This window comes from Egretta garzetta, unplaced genomic scaffold (assembly GCF_000687185.1).
Source record: "Egretta garzetta isolate BGI_Z169 unplaced genomic scaffold, ASM68718v1 scaffold30, whole genome shotgun sequence".
NCBI classification, from domain to species: domain Eukaryota; kingdom Metazoa; phylum Chordata; class Aves; order Pelecaniformes; family Ardeidae; genus Egretta; species Egretta garzetta.
Window position 1 is genome coordinate 7,087,330 of NW_009258383.1, and position 21,260 is coordinate 7,108,589.

At 36.6% G+C, this 21,260-nt stretch overlaps 1 protein-coding gene across 1 annotated transcript in view; it reads left to right on the forward strand.

Annotated features, from left to right (window-relative positions):
- The window catches only part of PHF14 (PHD finger protein 14), a 168,334-nt gene that overhangs the window by 91,196 nt on the left and 55,878 nt on the right, over nucleotides 1-21,260 (forward strand). The window lies entirely within an intron of this gene.

A 21,260-nucleotide genomic window follows, 5' to 3' on the forward strand; every position in this document is an offset into this window, starting at 1 on the left:
GTAATGACATGACAAAAAGTCTGTAAAGGCTCTTACTTGACTTCCATTTTTGTAATAATAATTTTGTTGAGGGCCCTTTTTTATATTATTTGAGAAAAACATTAAGTAAACATGACACAATGTACATTGCGGTATTATGTCACTGATTTTTTTTTTTTTTTTATTCTCTTGGAAAGGATTTATGTAATACTTTGCTCAGAGTTCTACAAATAGAGAATCTTCTTAATGCACTTCTGTCAAACTTCTGGCATTGTCTTAAATGCTATTAATTAACAGATTTTTGTATATAATGCAACAAGTTTTTGTCATTGCTTTTAAGATTTATATATGATACCTGAATTTTATTTGCATGCACACTTTCAGCCATGGCATGGAACAACCAGGTTATGATGACTACTTTGTTTAAATAGTTATTTTCAGAAGTGCTGTATGATGCTTTTTGTATATAGCTTGATTATGATATAAATGTCAATGTGTCTGTTGTTTATACACATTGGGTAACTTCTGGCTTCACTTGGAAAAAAATATTATTAAATATTGCATGCTCCTGAACTAGTTTGAAAGGAAACTAATTCCTGGTTTTGTGTACTTCAGTTTTATTCTATTCTTAGTCCTTTATACACTTAGAGACCTATCATTTTTGTTTCAGAAAGTTTTAAAAGTGAAGACTGAAAATGAATTATGAAATTATAATGGAATATATGAAATGTTTGCCTTTTAAGATAGGGAAAAACATTTTGAAACACATTTTTCCAGACTTTCTATGTCTATCAATCAGTTTAAAAAACTTTCTGGCCTTAAAAGAAAAAAAATGGTCCAGTGTTAAGATGTGTTTTTTAAAATACAGGGTTGTGTATGTACTGTGCAAGTGAATGCATTGCATTTTCCATACATTTCTTTTCTGGCTTTATGTTTTTTTTGAAAATGCATTTGGGAACTTTTTACTTAGGTTATTTCATGTGTAAAGTTTTTTATTGTGGAGTTGTAAATATAGATGAATAATAGTAGTTTTCTGTTTGGTTTTTTATTTATTTATTTATTTTGATGACTACAAATATGCTTTAGATATGCTCACAGTTATAAAACTTATCCACATAACTTTTCCTGGCTTTTACTTGGCAAAATGTTTATAGTATCTAGGTTTCAGTAGAATATAAAATCACCTCTCAATCAACGAAGAGGGCCTTTATTTTGACAAATACCATTGAATTTTAGGATGGCATCAGGGGCACAGTATTTTACTATTTGTGCACAGCGAGACTGGTTATAAATCAGTCTTGGACACCACTTAGTAATGTAGTATTGGCGTGTGGACAGTCGGATGCTGTCTATAAGAGGGCTGAGGAGCAAGTTTCTTATTCCTTGTAACTGACAGCAATCCACTACTGACCGAGGCACTGAGCATCGCAGGTTTTCTCCAACATAGCTGCTTCCCATCCTGATCATAAGAATCAGCAATACTTAAAAATAATGGCTGAAGTAGGGGTTACTCTTCAAATGCGTGAAATGAAAGCTTTTAGACTATTGAGAACAAATCATCGTAACTTCTTGCTTGACCGTTCTCATACAGCTGAGTCCTGAGTACCCCTGAGCTCTCTGCACTACTTCTCCTAATGAAAATGCATCTGCTAATGTCCACTCTGAACCTCCCAAGCTGCAGGCTGTGGCTGTGAGCCCATGTGATGGCATCAGTCACGAGTGAGAAGAGTTTGGTTGCACTGTCTGTAACTGCCCTTCAGGTGGTTGTGGGTTACAGCTCAATCCCCTCGCCTTGCCCCTTAGCATCCTCTTTGCCAGCCTAAATAAGGCCAGCTCCCTTGGCCTCTCCTTGTGGGATGCAGGTCCCCTGCCGTCTTGGTAGCTGTTAAGTGGACTCTGTTTTCTCAACTCTTTTGAATTGGTTGACCTGAAACTGGTTATGGCATTTTAAGCAGAGTCTCATTAGCTCTGAGTAGGGAGGAATAATAACCTCCATTGATTTTTCTGGCCCTGCTTTCATTGAATCGTAGGAAGTTTGACATTCATTTTAACCCCCAGGTCCTTCTAAAAGCAGGGCCCAGAGCAACTCAGGCAGTTGCTTTTCAGTCTGCACTGATACATGGAGTTATCCCCCCGTCCATGCAAATTTTCTTAACTACTTCTTGATGAACTCCAAGATTATCTGCTGATCTGGTCTTCAAGTTTCTCAAGCAAATTTTGGATTGAAGCATTACTGTTCAATGTGTCAGTCACCCTCCCAACTTCGTGCCATTCTTAAAGTTGCAGAGGGTGAATTTTGTGTCATTATGATTATTTTTTTTATTAATTCTGTTAGCCCCAAAATCACCCCTTGGGGTATTTTGTCTACTGTTGGACACCATCTAGATCTCAAACTGTTGTCTGTTGCTCTTTGAGACCAGCAGTCCAGCTGGCTTTCCAGCCATTCATCCAGCCTTGTACTTAACTTGGTAAGGAAAATGCTGTAAGAGACTGTTGGAAAAGCCTTATGTTGAATACACTTTGGTATGTTACCACCGCTGCTCTTCCCTCTTTTGCATAGCCAGTGATTTCATCATGGTCATTTCAAAGATGACCAACTCATCTGCCTGTATTAAATCTTTGCTGTGTGCTCTGCATTAGTTTCATGTGATTCACATGTTTGAAAATAGATCCCAAGAGGACATGCTCCTTGATCTTTCCCAGAGTAGAGGTGAGGCTGACCAGCCTGTAGTTTCCTGCCTTTTTTAATGGACATGTCGTAATTCTTTAAGATGGGCTTGTCTTAGCATTTTTCAGTTGTCAGAGACCTGCCTTGATTGTCATGATGTTTCTTGGGTCTTACACAGGATCCTCACAGAGGTAACAACCATCCCTTTCAGAAACATTGGATAATCCCCATGGATTTGAGTATATTCAGAGTTGACCCTGACTTGTTGCTTTGCTGCTGTTGGCTGTCCTTATCTTTCCCAGGTCATGCTGGTAGGCACAGAAGTCTGAGAGCAAGTTTTCACTGTGCAGACTGAGGCTTTGAGCATGAAGGCATCAAATACATCAGCCCCTTCTGTGTTGTGTTGTCCATTGAAATCTACATCTTCTCTGAACTTCCTTTCATTGCTAACATTCCTGTAGAACTATTTTCTGTTTCTCATTGGATCCATCTGGGGGTTTGCCTTCTGAATTTTGTCCCTAAATGTTCAAGCAACCTTCTAATGCTCCTCCAGTGTAGCTTGTACTTGTTTCCATTACCATTCATACCACCATTCATTTTGTGTATCTAGTTGAGTAAGAAGCTTCTTGCTTAAGCAAACAGACCTTCTGCTGGATTTCCTCATCTCCTGTACAATGCGATGATGTGTACCCCTGAGCTCTGAGTAAATTTTCTTTTAAAAGTCATCCCTCTCTCACTTGGTAACCTTCCCTTTCATGATGGCCACCTGCAGGATTCTGCCTAGCAGTTCCTTTGACAAACCAAGGTTTCCTCTTCTAAAGCCATGATACAGCTTTCTGTGGCATTCATGATGAAGTAGTAGTAAATTCTTCTGTAATTATTAAACGTTAACAGTAATAAGAGACTGTACTTACACCTCCCTTTGTTCTCTGGACACAATGTTCCAATAAGCAATAAAGTTTCAGTAGTGCCATTAATCTAATCAAGCTACACTATAAATAAAACCTGATCTTAATTGATTTCTGCATTTCTCAGTCATCGCAGCAAGTGCATCATAGATTTTGACCTGGGCTATGACATACAGAGGCTTGGTAAAGACGTTCCATGTCATGCTGTAGAGATCTGAATGGCTCACAGCAGAACTGTTACGGTTTTAAGGTTTCTAGGAGTGGGCATTTGGGGAGGCAAAAACCCTATAAATGTCTTGAAGAAGAATTTTTTTCAAAAAAAAATTAAAAAAACCCCAAACCCATCTGTTAGCCCTGATTTTAAACTGAGCAGACTGATAGAGTTACGTGAAGCCCGTTACCTACAGTGGGAGAGCTTGCACTTAACAGACACGTGCTTGGTAGAGCAGCTGAGTGGGAAACCAGAATTCCTATTTCAGCTCACTTTGTGGCTCTGTGGTAGTCGTGCTCAATTTTAACATATTGAAGTCACAGAGGAGGTTCTAAATGCTTCACGGATACCGATAAACCATCAATAACTGATGGCCAACCTTAGTGGCTTAGGCCTGCATTTTCTTTAACAGCAGCATGAAAACCATGCACTCCAGTGGCTTTGCAGTTGGCTCACCCAATGGTGACTGTTGAGTGTTAAAACTTAGACATTGCAATGAAATCTAGATTTTTTTTTTTTCCTCAGAAGTCATCTCTTCCCAGCGATAAAGAGCCAACCCACAAAAATTACTTCATCTACTTGTCTGTAAAAAATAAAAATATTAAAATCTAAAGTATTATTATTATCTGAAAGTTTAACGGTAGGTTAGTGTATTTATGTAGTACTTAGAGTACACTGTTCTTACAGTACAGAGACAGTACTTACAATAAAAAGAAATTGTGTAATACATAAAATAGAAATGGTTTTATTGAATTTATGCTGTTGACTTACTTTAGTAAGTCTTAATTACATACAGTTTATGCAAGAGAGAATTTTGTTGGGAAGATACTCTGTGACTGTTATCATCAAGAGAATCCAAAGCCTTTTTATCCTTCTTTGGGATCAGGCGGGCAGAGTGGTTGATGCTGAAGGTTGGATTGCGAGTTCTCTGTGCAAATGTTTCTACGGGCATGTCTGGGGCACACGCTGCTTCTGAGCAGACTGAATGTTCCTGCTGCTATAGATACCTCAAAACTCTTCAAAGTACATAGATGAGACATAAAAAGTAACTTACAGCAGAACTCTCATAATGTGCTGTGATACAAAAAGTTGGGAAGGCACTGAAGCCAGCTGCTTTTTTTAGCTCCATTTCCAGTGCTAGTTTGGTTACGAGAGGAACGCTCAGTTTTGTCTTTAAGCCAGGTAGTCATGTTTAGTTGTTCAAGCATGTTTTGTGTGTGCAGGCAGACTAAGACTAAGGCTGGGTGAGTAAAGGCCAACTTAGTTCTGCAGTGAAAATGTTTTCCTGATTTTTTTGTTTCACTTCATTCCCCCTTTCTGAGATGAGAACAAAACCAAGAGGGAAATAAACCCCTGTCTGTGTGAGGAAATACCAAATGGCTTTCTTGTAAAGCAAAGTTTTACTTTCAAATTGTATGTATACTTATGTAGGTGATCAGAAGTATTTTGAAAATGACATTTCAATTGTTTAAGAAGTACAAAGTTTTGATTTAAAAGGCCAGCTTTCACATAATTCAAAATTTAAACATTGTCCTTAAATTAGCGTGTACTTCTGTACATAAAATAGCTTTTTTTTTTTTTTTAATTTCTGTGCTTACATTGCCTTTCCCTTTTTCGTTTGTTGCTTGACATTTTTGCATGTGAAATCTATCTTGTTCGGTGAAATAATTGAATGTAATATGTACTTTGCTGTTAGGATAGATATGCATTTAATAAGACTTCCCATCTGTTTGCTTTCAAAACCAAGACAACATACAAACTGAGAAAAACTACGTATGTGGTAATGGCGTTACGTTGGAGATGATGCATTAAGCTACTGAGCTCCACTGTTTCAGGTCAATTTTAGTTGTATTTTGTCTTACTGACTTAATAACATGGTTACTTTTATCTTCTTCGTACTAATGTTCCATTGACAAATTTACCTTGCATCACGGTATGTTAAGGAAGATGGCTCTTAATCATTTAAACAGGAGAGTGAACAGCAGTTCACTATATTAAAATACTTTTAAAATAGAAAATTCTGTTTTATAATAAAACTGAATGCTCAGTTTCTTTTTTGAATCTCCACTAAAGGCTCCTTTTTGAAGCAACACCTTTTTTTAGGCAGCAGTTAGGCCTAACACTTAAAATTTATATTCCAGTTACTAGTAATTAATTAAACTGAGAGACCTTTCATGAAATTCTGTTTTGTAATGTTAAAAAGGGTGACCTGCCGGCTACATATTGCTGGTAACATCTGTTGCCACATCCCAATTCGGATGTAGTTTCATTATTGTATAATGATGATTACATTATTCATCAATATTCAATTATCCAAGTATCTGAAAAAGATCACTCTCTGAATGAGAAACAAAATGAGTCAAGTTGAAAAAGTTGTACTGAATTTTGGAGAACATACCTTTGGTAAAGAATGTACTGATACATGTAAACCACTCGGAGTCTGAGGTGTACATCGGTGTCGGTCTGTGTTCCCCTTAATACTGATGAAATGAAAACAAGGTGTCTGGCATTTAGCAGTGCAGCAACCTACACGAACAGCATCTATGGATAGTGGCCCACTCATTTCCCCTCAAGGCTTTGTTAACTCCCCATCTATACCACATTTTCTTTTCTTTAAGATTTAGGCTGTTTAAACTTAATTTTATTTGGGAAGTTCTTGCTGGTACACCTCTTTTCTGTTAAACCATTGTAAACCAAACTTGTATAGGAAGATACGGTTTCATACATATCATAGCCATGTTTATAAGTTATTAAGCTCACTTTTTTTTCTTTGGAACGCATCTAAGTACTCGGCTGAAAATATGTACAGTCTGTTACAGTGTAGATTAGATGATATTGTGCAGCTGGGATTGAGAATTAGTTTGCTATTGTTTTATGACCTTGTGTTATACAAGCCCTAACTCAGTATTTCGGTAAATAATAATAATAATTATAATAAAAATGTTCCGTGACCTGTTTTTCTAACTACATAATGAATACACGAGCGGTCACAATATTCACTTGAATTCCTGGGTTTGCATTCAGTTGAGTATATTTTTTTTTCTTACAGTGAGTACAGAGATTAAACTTAAAAATGCTCTTCTCGTGTGTTCATTCAGAATCGTAGCAGGAGAAAGGAAGAGTTTTGCTTTAAGTGGAAAGGGATAGTCACTCCTTGCACTTGCTCACTGCATCAGATAGAGACAGCTGCAGAGCGAAGATATGCATTGCAAAAACCAGATCAATTGGATTCAGTCACATCCAAATGAAATTACATCAGTCAATAACCTTCCTTTCAAGCTACTGAAATCTTCCTTGCCCAAATTTCTCTTGTCAGGTTACTGAGTTTTGCCAATGATTAAAGTATCTTGAAATTGCTTCGATAGCATCAAGGACCTTGTTGTGACAAGGTCTGTAAATGCAGTCTCTTAAAAGAGAAAGCTGGGTTTCATTGTAGAGTATTGAGTGTATTGACTGAAATTTTTTTCATGGCTTCTCAGAAGCTTGTATTCACAAAGACAGTGCAGAATGAAGGAAAATGACACTTTTATTACCAAATGAAACCATTTCACACATGTGATACCAATATTTTATTTGATCTTTTGTGTAGGATGTGTCATTTCTTCTAGGCTTTGAAATGGTTTGAAAACGTGTTCTTGTTTAGAAGTGGGCATAGTGGTACTTGGAGAATAGAATTCTGTAAATCAGGACTACTGTCAGTCTTACGCATTTACGTCAGCCAACACATGTATGCAGTCACCAGCTTTAATGTTGCTATTTATGCTCCAGTTACATGCCAGTTATTAGAATGAAGCAAAGCTTTTCTATTCCAGTGGTACCTCAGATGCTGTGGTGTTTTGTCCTGCAGAGAACTTTTTTACAGACTAATCAGTATGTATATTAGCAAATAGAGATCTGTAATCATTTGGGAACCATTTATTAATATTTATAACTTGATCAATACTGAGAAGAATTGAAGTAATTAACAGTGTTTAGAAGACACATTGCTCATCATTGTTTTGGGGGTATGTTTTTTTTCACTGAAGAGCTCTGTAACTCTCATCCACTTAATGGAGTTGTGGGCACACATTAATTCCTGCGATCAAGAGGTGTACCTGGAGCAGCCTGAATTTTAAAAATGCGTATTACTTATATCGCCTTCAGATGGTTTGGTGTTTACTGCAGATACGGTTCCTTGCCTTCTCAAATTGGTCTTTGTCAGCACTTCCTCTGTAATTAAATAGCTCTATTTTTCCCTCTCTTTCATTACCATCTTACCTCATTAATGTTTTTCCCAAATACCCCAAATACCTCTTTAGGTTTGACAGACCTACCTGGTGAGAGAGTCCTAATGTTTCAGAATTGATAAGGTATGCTGAAGCAGTTTTCTGCCTTCAGACCTTTGAAGATAAACTGAGCTTACATTATGGTTGCAAATTTATTTTACTTGTGCCCAGTTAGCAGGCAAACCCACTGTTCTCTCAACAGGTATTTAACCTGTTGAAAGCAAGTATTAAAATGGCTAAAAAAGAACAAGGATTAGAACTAGTAACAGAAGCATTCCATTTGCCTGTAATTTGCACTTCTCAGTAACTGTTACATGAACGAAGAGGGTCTTTGGCAATTCCAGTAGAAAGGATTGAAATAATTTGTGGGGTTTCTTGTCCTGTAAATTCCTTTGAGAAGGAATTTTGCACATATTGATAGACTGTTCCTATCACCTAACATTTACTTAACTGAGGAAGCAGATGACAGCCACATGTGGCTAGGGAGGAGAGCGAGAGAGGCTGATGTGTTTCTCTCCCTTTGTACCAAAACTCGAAGGAAAGTGCTTTCATAGTTACTTTGGTCCTGGAATGAAGGAGAGCTGGGAGGGAACAGCTCTTCTAAAGGACCAGATAGGCAATTGGGAACCTGCCTGTTGAAAGCATCTATTATGGCATTACTTGTGATGCTTTGTTCTGTCTGGTACTTGTTCCGTTTACTGGTGAGGAAGGAAAGCAGTTCAGTTTTGCTCACTGTCCTTATTTCAGATTTTTGTGTTCTGTAAATCCTTCTCCCAGCTAAGGCTGAAAATGCAAGTTCAGATATTGCAGGCAGCTCTGGGTACTGCAGTCAGAAGTAATCAAGAGTGGATGTATAGGTGCCGCAGTTCAGTGTAAAACCTCTGTAGTGCATTTCATCACACTTGAGTCAGGGCCAGGAGGATGCTAAGCATGTATAGGAATGGGAGCAGTTCTTTGGATGAGGAAGGGCTGGGAAATGGTGTGTAGGGGTGGGAGAAAACCAAAAGCAGAGAATAGAACAGGAGAAATGTCATCAGTGTGGGAGGTCCCAGGAAAAAGTTTTAGTAAGTAGTTCTCCAAAATCAGTAGTCAGTTATCAGTTGAGGTTGTGGGTTACAAGCTTTAAAAAAGCTGTTGGTTTTATCCATTTATATTCCTTTGTCTTTTACCAATCTGTTGCTCATTAGAACTGTGTTTAAACAAAATCAGTAGTGATTTCTTGACTAAATAATACTTTGGAGATGAGAAGGGTGAAGATAACCCTCAATCATGTAAAATAAATTATGTCATCAAATTTTAAAAACAGTAGGAACGGAAAAATTGTCCAACCATTTAAAAAGTAAATTCCCTTTAATGTATCACTAAATATTTTTATATTCTTCACAATTTCTTGGTATGTCATTTTCAGTAAAAATGAAATATTACAGGAATCACTAGTGCAGCTATAGGTTACTTCCCCTTCCTACTTGATGCCTGTGTTCTTACAGCCTTACCTAAAGTACTACCATAAATTAGGATCTTGGTTTTACTCTATAGATACAAGTTTCCTCTGTGAGCCTTGTTTGCCTTTTACTACTTTGACTTGTGAGCTTATTGTTAAATTTTACCTTACTATTTCATTAGTTCAATTATGAAGTTTGTTTCATATATAAAAGCATATGTTTACATAAGCATTTTTATATAAAATATTTTATAAATATAATTTTTTATATATAAGTATAATCAAAGCACATATACGTACATATGAGTACATATATAAATACATATATATGTGTGTGTGTATATACACAGACACGCTCATTTTGAGAAAGAGAAATAAAGACTTGTATTGAAGGCAGGGATCACTGTATTCATGTCCAGACCTTGCTAGCCCAGGTAGGGCATAGCCTGTCACGTTCTGATGCTCTGACCCCAACGGTACGGTTACAGCTACTGACGCTGTTGCTGAGAGGACAGAGGTGGCACAAAGCCCTTGAGCTTATCTCGAATTGTTTGCTGATGCTACCCTTCATGTTTCTGCACCTGAATGTGCTCCCATGTCAACCTCACCCCCTCGGACGTGATCAGAACAAAACCAGTTGCACTCACTAAGGGAGGGGGATTGTAATAAGATGACTATTAAAAGTCAGCTCAGCTTTTCTTCAGTTTTCTTAAAAAGTTCAAAATTGGACTCTAGCATTGCAGTTCAGGACACCTGATTTAAAATTCTAACCATGTCCTGAGTAAGAGATGAAGTAAGAATTGAAATGGATTTACATATACTTCTTCCTTGCTGTCCCTCTAATTCTTATACTCAAAGTCCTTACACTCAAAATCAGTTTGCAAAGAACTGTTGTTGGAACACGTGGCGACACTATGGCTCCTGTTCATCAGGTTGTTATTTTTTATTTTATTAAAGTGTGGCAGTAGCTTAGAATTCCTTTTTATTTACAATTCTACTGTAATACATTTCACAGTAGAAAACAAAACAAATGCAGCGGAGACTTCATATAGGTCTGTCTTTGAAAACTGATGTGTATTTGATACACCAGCACAGCTTAAAGACAACATGGATTTTTTTCCTACTTAAAATCTCACAATGCTATCAGTTACATTAATTTGCTGTGTTGCTAGTAGTTTAGAGTTTAAATGTAGAGAATCAGCACTTTAAAATTGTGTTTATTCAAAAGAAAAAAAAAGCATCCTTGAAAAGTACGTATGTCATAAGAGTGTCAGAAGAGAGGAAGAACAAGTAGGAAGAAAAAGCTGTTAGACTTCTGAATTATTGCCTCAAAGACATTGTTTCAGAAGTGACTAAAGCTTTCTGTGGACTGAATTATTTTATTGCATTATGGAAGAAACCCTCCCTTACTTAATGCTTCCTAAAGCCTAAGACTTATTTTATATCAATTGTTATTCTAGGAAAAAAACCATTTTTTATGGTTGTAACACAGTACCCATGTTGTTTGTGCTTGTCATGTAGTCAGTCCCATAGCTGCATTTGTGTGGATTGCAAATCTGAGGAAAATCCTAGCTTCACAACCGAGCCTACTTGTATTAAATTGTTGCTTTTATGATTAAAAAAAAAAAAAAGAAAAAAGAAAATTATCTTCTCTGTCTTATGGTGGACTGCTTTTGTTCTTTGAGCTGTATTGAGTAAAAATTAAAAGGATGCTATACTTAGTTTAATGTTTTGACACTTAAGAGACTCTTGGAAGTTTGGTATGAGTGTCTTAAATTATTTGGATCTGAGCGTTCACATTGCTTGAATTTAGTGTGATGTTAAAATGTTTCATAAGACAGAGCAGAGCTGCTATGATCTTTCAATGTTAATATTTTTTTCTTATCACTTTACTGTGTAGATTCCCTTCATGAGACACAACTCTGCCACAACTCATCCTCGGAGGCAATCGTGGAAACCTTTTATAATATGATTTTTAAATGTGGATAAAGCTCTCAATAGAGTACATAAAGTAAAGGAGAACAGCTACCTTGTCTCTGCTATAAGCTTATTATGACAAAAAGTTGAGTTTGCTTGTCAGGCTTGGATAGAATGTAATTGATTGGTTTGTTATTTGGACTGACAAGGTAGTTAATTTGCCTGCATTTTTTGCACTAATCAGGAACATTTCGTATGTGCATTGTTGAAAAATCCCGGATAAATGTCTTGTCAGAATTGTCCTATTAAGTAATGTCTTTTTCCCCTGTGCTTCGTTGGCAAATGATGTTATACAATGCTTGGATTCACTGAAGAGTGACAGAAGCCTGTGGGACTTAAATATTTGTGTGTTCCTCTATGGTGATACCGAATGAAATAAGCAACAGTTTGCCATCCGCCTGCCGCTCTACTTATATGCAGTTTAATAAGAATATTTCTATATAGAACACAGTGTTGTACATAGACCTTACTGTAAAAAGGATTGTTTCCTAAAAAAAAAAAAAATGTTCAGTCATAATGAGACCTGTAAAACACTTGAGACTTACTATTCTGAAGGAATAGACTTGCCACAAAAAAATTGATTTTATGCTTATTAGTATGAACTAATTGTTTCTGATTTCAGACACTCAAGTGAATAGAACTATACCTATACTACTCTCTGAAAAATTTTTAAGAAAAATTTGAGTATGTGCAGACATTTGTTTTATTTGGCTTACTTCTCTGGCAGTGTTCAGGACAAGCTTACCTCTTCATAATACAAATATGAAATTGTTACATTAAGTTGGGGAAGGAATGAAGAACTGATCACACAGCGTGACAGCTGAGATCTTCGTCTTCGTCCATATATATCCTGGTAGATGCAGACATAGTATTTTGATCTACAAATGGTACCGTCCAGTTCTTTAATCTACAGTAGCAGTGTGTTGACATCTTCATCGTTTTCATCTTGAACTTGCTCGGAAAAATTCTACTCTAATGCAATCACACTTGTAACTTTCTGACATATAATCTTTGAATTTTTTGAGATACGGTGGTTTTTGTCATCTATCAAGGCACATTTCCGTTCGAAAATATTTTTTAAACTTAAGAAAGAAATTAAATGCTGTAATAAGTAATAGGAGAAATATATGAATTTGTGTATACTTATCTACAAGTCATATCTTACCAGGGCATTTCATGTTTGGATATTATATTAAATAAAATTAACCTGATGTCTAACACGTCGTTTTGTTTTAAAAAGGGGGCGGGATGATATCAGAGTAAGATTTTTGTCTGAACTATCAGTAATGCTTACCAGTCTGTATTGGCAAGGCACACAGACACCTTTAAAATAAAGAAATTTGCACTAGGAAATAGACATTAATGTGGGAATTTGATCTTTAGGAACTGATGAATCCATTTTATGAAGAAAAGACCAAGTTTAGTGACCACTTGTCTATAATTTTGAAGTACAGTAAAAAGTTATATCCAAATGGTGTGCTAATGAGGGGGAAAAAAAAAAGGTGTTTGCCCACACATCATGTTGAGTTTAGAAAAAAAAAAAAGTAATGTTTACTGTGATTTATGATCAGTTACTAAACTAACATGGTATAAGTATCATGAGTAGGAGAGAATGATAAATGTAGCATATCTTGGCTTTAGTAAGACTTCTGAAATACTTTTGTTTGTGACATTCTACTAAATAAGCTAGAGAATTTTTCTGTTAATTAAGCTACAATAAATGATGTAGCTGATTAGAAAGGCAGAGTAGTTACTGGGGACTCATTTTCAAATGATATTCCACTCACTGGGTTCCACTCAGGCCTGTCCTGGATTCAATATTATTATATTTTGGTAATTTTTGCTTCAGTGGGTTAGTTGCTGGAATAAAGAGTTTGGGAAAGCAGAGCTATTTAATTATAGAGGAAGTGCTGACAAAGACTTAATTTGAGAAGGCAAGGAATTGTATCTGCAGATGGTACCAATATGATGTAGGGGTTACAGGGTTAGTAAGGGACATAGCAAATCACTGTTTAGTGCATGATTATGATATGAAGAGTAACCAGGTAGGAGATGTGTCTTCAAAAAAGAAGGTATGGGGGACTCTGGGTCACAAACTGATCATGAATCAAACTGATCATACCTGAGATGTACAAAGAGAGGTGTTACGTTTAATATGTGAAAGTATACCTCCTGATTATTCAGAAGACCGGTATCTCAGCCTTGGAAAAGCCTCAGCTAGCATATTCTGTCCACTTTGGCAAGAAACATGTAGAGAAAGTCCAAAGCATAATGAATTGAATAATAAGAAGAGTACAGGAGACATAAATGAACAAAAAAGCTTAAAATAGTTGGATTTCTTTAATTTAGAGAAGATCGGGGAATCTGTCTTCAAACAGCCTAAATTAATACAAAGAAGATGAAGAGAGAAGTGGCTGCAAAGAAGGGAAAAAAGAAGTTGCTGTTCAAACCTGGTCAGACCAAAAATAAGTTTGAAGTTGTAGCAAGATGCTTTGGCAATAGAAAGGGGTTTTTTCCTAACAATTATATTAATAATTGCACTAGAGAAGTTTGTTAGAGAAGTTGAGTAATGTCTGCTATTGGAGGCTTTTGAAGACTAATGTGTGTTAAGAACTGGTTGAGTATTGTTGATACGGGCATGCTTAATACTCTAAGGTGATCTGCTGTATTTTGTATGTTTGTGCCCCAGTACAGCTTCTTTGTAGGGTTTTGTTTGTTCCTTGGTCCTTTCTTTTGACATTAGGTATTAGTTTAGTTTTTAATCTCTCTCTCTTTCATATGTCTCTTGCCTCTTTTTCTGGAAAATGACATGTTAACACTCAATATTTGGCTTTTTGAAAAAAGTTTGATTGGAATCTTCAAGTCTGTAATGGACTTCTCTAGCAGTTCACAAACAATACACTGTTTAGTACAGCTAAGTATATTTGTCTGAATAGATGCAATCATGTATTACGACTAGAATGTACTGCAGAAAAACTAATGCAGCATATGCTAATGGATTTCTTAAATTTTGTGCTCTTACATTTGCCAAGAGGGGCTATCCTGCGTCTTTCAGAATTTCCTGTCTTTCCTAAGAAAAAGGATATTTTTTACTTTTTTGGGAGTTGTAATTTGGGTAGCATTATCTTAATACATGTCTTGGAGGCATTGTCTTCACAGAAATCCTTAATTTAAGCTTAAAAGTACTGTAATTATAAGTTCTATACAGTAGCTGTATACTATTAAGAAAACAAAACACATTTGACATTGTGTTTACATAAATATATTCCCCTTGTATATGTGGGCCCTTAATGAATTTTGCAAAATAATTTAGCAAAGCCATGTGTTTTTTAGTTTTGAAGTATTATGAGAGAGAGAGAGAAGTGAACACTTCTTGCTGAAAGGAAGCTGTTCATGTACAGGTATAGTAAATAAAGTTTCTTTATAGGGTTCATATAATTCATTGTGTACATGCAAACTAAATTTTATAAAAGAGATGAATTGCGGACCATTCGGAAAAAATCTGGATTACATAGAAATGTCACATAACGATAGCCAGTTCAGGTTCTTCCTTACCCATAAATAATTGGTGTTAAATTGGGGGTTGTTTGTTCTAGTATTAAAAAGCATGAATAAAATCAAGTAGGAGAGGTGACAGGTTTGGGTTTAGCAAAATAAATTTAGCTATACAAGTGTCTGCCAGATGAAGGCTTGTTTTCTTCTGCTAATTTGTGATATCAATGATCAACACTACTTGTCAGTTCTGTTGAAGTGAAGTAGTTGATGTTCAGGTTACATGACAATAAGCTTCTGGGGGGGATGGGAATGGAAGCTACATAACGTGGGTTTTGCCTTTTGAATTTATAGGTAGAATGTTTTGTTTACCTTTTTTGCTTTAAAGTAGAATTTCCTAAAGGTCAAAACCACAGCAGTTCATGCTGTTATGTGTTACAATGGTGTTAAATACATGATTTTTTTAACAACTTACTTCATGTAGCAGATGCTGAAAAGCGTAGCAGAGGTCCTTTAAGTGAATGAAGGTTTCTCCATGGGATTATTGTACACTAAAGGAAAAAAAATGGTCATTTTATTAATGCCCTTGGGTTTGGACAGAAATTTGAGTAAGTTACAGATTATACAGTTCCCACATCCAAAACCCTATAGGTACTTTATCCTGAAACTACTATTAGCTGATGATTAGAAAGCTTGTCCTGCTGTGTCAGGCCACGTGTCCGTCTTGCCCATACAGCATCTTCATCAGCAGTAAGTAGATAGAAAAACCAGAATGTAGTAATCATCCTGCAACTGCTGTATTCTCTCACCTTCCAGCAATATCCATGCCCTTCTCTTCCAGGCATAGCAGGAGAGTCTACTGGCTCATCCAACATCAGAAACTGTGGAAGTCAGGGACTTCCTTTTGTATGCTTGCATAGTGCCTGGCATAATAGAAATTTGAATGTGGCTTTTAATTACTTTGTGTGATGCCATAAGCATTATCCTTCTCAGACAGTATTTCATTTACTTCAAAATTATGAAAATACTAGAATCCAGAAAGATTTTGGTTGGAAGGAGCCTCTGGAGGACGTCTATTCCAGCCGCTCACTCAAAGCAGGACTGACTGCAAAGTTAGATCTGACTTTGAAATTAGATCAAGTTCCACAGAGTTCTGTCCAGCTGAATCGTGAGCGTCTTTGGAGACAGAGAGCCCTTCAGGATAACCAGTACCTGAGTTTGAAGAGGCTACATAATAGTGCTACGTCCTGGTTTATAGTCAATATTGTATGCGTGTGCCTTCACATAAGAATTTTAGTGCTGGAGTCTGTTGCACTCCTGATGCTGAAGTCACCTAAAGCTTGGGCGGCCTATGTGAAAAGATCCTGGTGCTAATAATGTCATAAAACTGTTCTGTAGACCAGAAACTGCAAGATGACTTGACCATCCATTTTTAGTTGATACGCCACTTAGAGGCAAGGGAAAAAAGCTAAAAATCAGAAAGAGGAATACCAGCTTTTTCCATTTTATACTTAATATGTTTTTCTCTTTTGACAGTATTCTGCCTAAAAACCAAAAGAGTTGCTAAGGATCTAGACATTTTATTTTAAATTAGAGTCTAAATACAGCACTGCATCACTTTTGTTTTGTGCTTGGCCCATGACGTATCACAGCAAAATGAAAGGAATTTCTGTTGGAATCCATGAGGCTGAACTGAAGAGTTTAGGTGTAGAATGGCAGGGTAAGATATGAAGACTTACCTTTGCTTATCTTCACTTTGTTTCAAGAGATGTCAGAAAAGATAGCTAAAAAGAAGATGGTTTGAAAGTTTTCCACATATTCTATAATGAAAAAGTATTATAGTTTTGTGTCCTTCCCTCAGTAAGTAGAATAAATGTACTTTTTGGACAGCATCAATAACAATGCAGTAAATACGTGATTATACAGTTATTTCACCATGAGATCTTTAATTAATTTTATTCTTTAAATAAGGGCACAGGGAACTGCCACCTTTGATACTACATGTAGGAGTTGCTGTTACAACCCATCCCATAGTATTCATTCCTATCAACAAGAATTTGTCACTTTCATGGTCTGGTTGCAACTAAGGTGTCACCAGAGCCGCCCTCACCTGCTCCAGCCCAAAGTCACTCATCATGGGTTCTACAGTTTGAATTCACTTGACCTACATCAGCTTCCTCTCTTTTTTTGGGGGAATGCTTACATGCTCCTTTCTATCGGATCTATCACATAGCCACTAACAAGAAACAAAATTATGATAGTGCCTTAAACTGTTACAGCTGGGTTTAAGCTGTTCATCTGAACCCAAGAATGTGCTGCAATCTACAGTGAACCCACTTGTGCACGTCTCCAGCTGTTTGCAGAGGGGCCCAGCAGTTGGACACTGAGGGATTAAAGGGGAGAGAGAGACCAGTGCCCAAGAAGAAGCATCGGTTCCTTAGGGGTTAAGAGCCCTCTAGTCAGAAATGGGGTCCAGAAGAAGCCAACAAGGGAGGACGCAGATGAATAGTTAAGGTCAGATCCACACAGGTGCTGGAGTAGCCATCTCCTTGCATTCCCCCAGCTAGTGGGTGAATGAATGCACACCCATCTCACTGCCATTCTTTTGAGAGTTTAAAAATCCTGGATTAGATTAGTTCTAATTTTGTCCTAATTACTTCTGAGTTTGCCAGAGTAAGGCTTAAACAACAAGTTTGAATGGTGATGATGGTTTGTCAATAGTGTATCAAATTTTTCTATCTTATTGCCATTAAAGTAAATCTTTCTCAACTGTTGTGATAAATAGGGAGGAGTATATGTACTTTGCAATTTTGTGTTTAGTTCAGTGTGCTACCTTTTGGCATGACACTGCAGACGATGTGCAATGATGTGTACATAAGTGAGAGATTTTCTGTAGTCTCTGAAGCGTATTTGGAAAGTTGTATTTAAAGATTAGCTTATTAATGTTGTGTTTCAGGGACATGTAGGTAATTACTTTTACAGCTATAGATGGGTGATGCTGTCTGCTGAATGCAAAATAGGTTTCTTTACTCTGGCTGAATCAGCTCTTTGTGGTTTTCAATGATATTAACCAGTGACTTACAAATGTGCCAGTGATGGGCAGCTTTTGCATTTGCCGTTCCTCTGTAAAAGCATGGGTCTTGTTCCCCAGTGCTCCCAGGAAGACTTCTGCAGGCCAACTGATAAGACTCCCTCCTGTGCAGGTAGATGCAATGTAATGAAATTGGATGTGTGTGCTGGGCTTTGTAAATAAAGTGAGATTGACCCCAGCCATTATCTCATTTATCTCATTTACATTGTAAAATCAGTATCTACACTATTGATTAGAGCATAATTAGTTAATTATGAACAGGAAAATGCAGAGTTATGTAGGGCTTGAGCACAGCCAGCTGTACTGCTAAAAAACTAATAAAAACAATCCAAGGGCATGAGCAGATGGAGATCACTTTATTAAAGAACAAAGCAGACGTATTTCAGGTATGGAAATGCCTAATCAAGCTATCTTGCTGTGAAGATGTAGCTGACCTGCATTCTGTATTTTTATAAGTAAAAAAGGTTTTCTTTTATTATTTTTTAATTTATTAACCTAACTCCTTCAGAATTCACCTTTCTTCTTCACACCCCATTTTCTCGGTATATAGTGGGCATATATCTATCCTCATTAATTGCCGGAATGAGGAACACAGTGATTTCTAATTTTGATGCATAAAGTAATTTCAGGCTTGTTAAAACATTGATAGTAAGCAATTACCTGTCAGTTAGAGGTAATTTAGGAGGTTAGGTTAGCTTATCTTTGTGTGGAGCTCTCTTTTTATTTTCACAAATTTTTCGGTACAGCTGCTGGCCAGGCCACTAAATATGGCTGTGGACTTAATTGCATTTGTAAATCATGTACTTAACCACAAAAAAAGTTATCCACAAATAATAGCAAGATAAAATATTTGCTAGTTGAAGGACTGTTTTGATGCTATGACCTTGAATCCATAAGGGTACAAATTTTAACAGCATCTTTAAAATGGAGGAGGTGGTTTCTTTCCCTTCCCCCTGCCCCCAGCCCAGTAGTTTAACTTGTACTATTAAGCCATCTTCAGGATGGAAGTGGATGATATTTGTCAGTGGCAGTGCAGGGTGGCTCCGTTGCTCTGCAGATGTCCGTATTGTGATTGATCTGTGAGTTCCTTTGCTGAAAGGCTGCGAGCCTGTCAGCGTGACACCTTTTGCGACCCAACAATTTCATTCTCTAATTAAGTTGAAAGTAACTCCTTATTTTGTGTCACTTTCTTATTTCCTGAGTCTGACAGTGCATTTTCTATCATTTTATGTTGCTAGACAAAAGAACACAAATAATAGTATATGCTTGAGGGCTTAATCTCATTTTACTAGTGCCATTTTAACCTAGGTATGAGGTTTTCTTTTGGAATTGGGTATTAAGGATGGCAATTTTGTTTTCCGGACTGTGATGTGTGTAAGCTTCCCATTTAGTCCCAAGTCAGTCTCAGCAGACAGGAGAGCTGCCAGACAGCTAGGGCATCATCTTTAACCAAGGTACGGTGAATATTCATCCATTTTCCCACCGTCATGCTCTGGGAACTTCAGATTCGGTGGATTTGTGTTCCACAGTACAGAATTTGTATTCCAGTAAAAAGCAGTATGAAGGAAGTGTTTAAAAATACTTGGTATAGTTTCATTTTTATTATACCATGCAACTTTTTATGTTTTGGTACATGAAAATACACCTTTGTTATTTGCATTTTCTCAGCTGTGCGGATGCAGGTAGAAGCTATTCGTAGCTGAACGCTTTCCTATAGGTATTTTTAACTCATTCTAGGAAAATGCAGTTTTTCTTCTCCCAAACTAAACAGCTTTGAAGTGATAAAAATTAATGACAATAAATATTAAAAGCATTCAGCTTTGGAATGGTGCCTCCAGATCTGTATTTAATTTCATAATGTTCTGGTTATTTCAACCCAGCCTTGCTAACTCCCTCAGCGGACTTCTGCAACGTGGCTGAAGGTGCAGTCGGGAAATAACACATTCTAGATAAAGATGGAAAAGATGTAAGAAGAGATGGCAAAGCAGAATTTTAAAGGGGAAACATTTTTTTTTAATATCTACACACTTGTATTTATAGACAATCACTTCAGAAAAATTAAATTAATAGTTTGAAGTCAGACGTAGATTTTAGGATTAAGCTCTGAAAATACACTAAATCAGTTGGAAATAGCGTGGTAGTCTATTTGTGTTACTTAGAGGATCCCAAACAGTTTATAAGAAGGGAGTTCTGATAAGCACTGCTCAAATGCAAGCACGTATGTGAATAAGATTCTAGATATAGAAATAGGTTAGTAAAAATATATTCCTTTACAGATGAGAACATTGAGGCTCAAAGGAGGCTTAATGTTTTGCTGAAGGTCACACACGCTGTTGGGATATAGGAACGTAACCTATCTCATCTCTCACTCTCAACCTTTTTATTATTTTAATATGCCTCTCAAAAGAAATAAAACTACATATATTCCTAATTGTAACTAATATATTTCTACATTAGGACTCTTGCGTCTTTAATAACTGAGAATGGTTTCCTTTTTTAAGTGTTTTTTTTGTGCTGGATTGAGTTATTACTAAACAGTCCTAAGGATATAGAGTGTACTATGGCATATCACATTTTTAAAAATACCAAACCCACATCAGTCCAGTGTTTCACACTGCTGATAGGTAGATTATTGCTTTTAATTTCTACGTAGTGGAAGACAGCACATGCAATACGCTTACCAGTGCTCATGTCTTACATATAACATCTAAAAGCAGAAGGCTTCCCTAGCAAGCAGAGCCTTGACAGCAAGGACAAAACTGTTTACTTAGGTTAAACAATCAGAAAATGTTTACTTCTTTTTATTTGGAGACTAATCCTTGTAGAAAAGTCACATGAACGTTTTCTTCTGTTAATACAGCAGTACATTCTTTTAGTTGAATGCTCTTTCTGTGATGCACTGTGTTCTGTTGATAAATTATATCCCTCTATCTTTGATCTGATGATGCCTGTGCCATGCTATTGTAATTTTTGGAAATTTTTGTGTTTGCATGCTTTGTAGAGGAGAAAATGAGTGGCCAGGGAAACGGAGAAAGAAAGTGTAGGGGTTTTCTTAGGAAATCTGATTTTTAAACATTTATTCTATTTCCTATTTTTGGATCATTTAATACAGAGTTTAAGGGTGCTTAATGAAGATAATATTGTAAAGTAAATTTGAAAAAAGCTTTCTCACAAAAGAATACAGGGGATGTGCAAATGAAGTTCAGTAGGATATGTGAAAATACTATT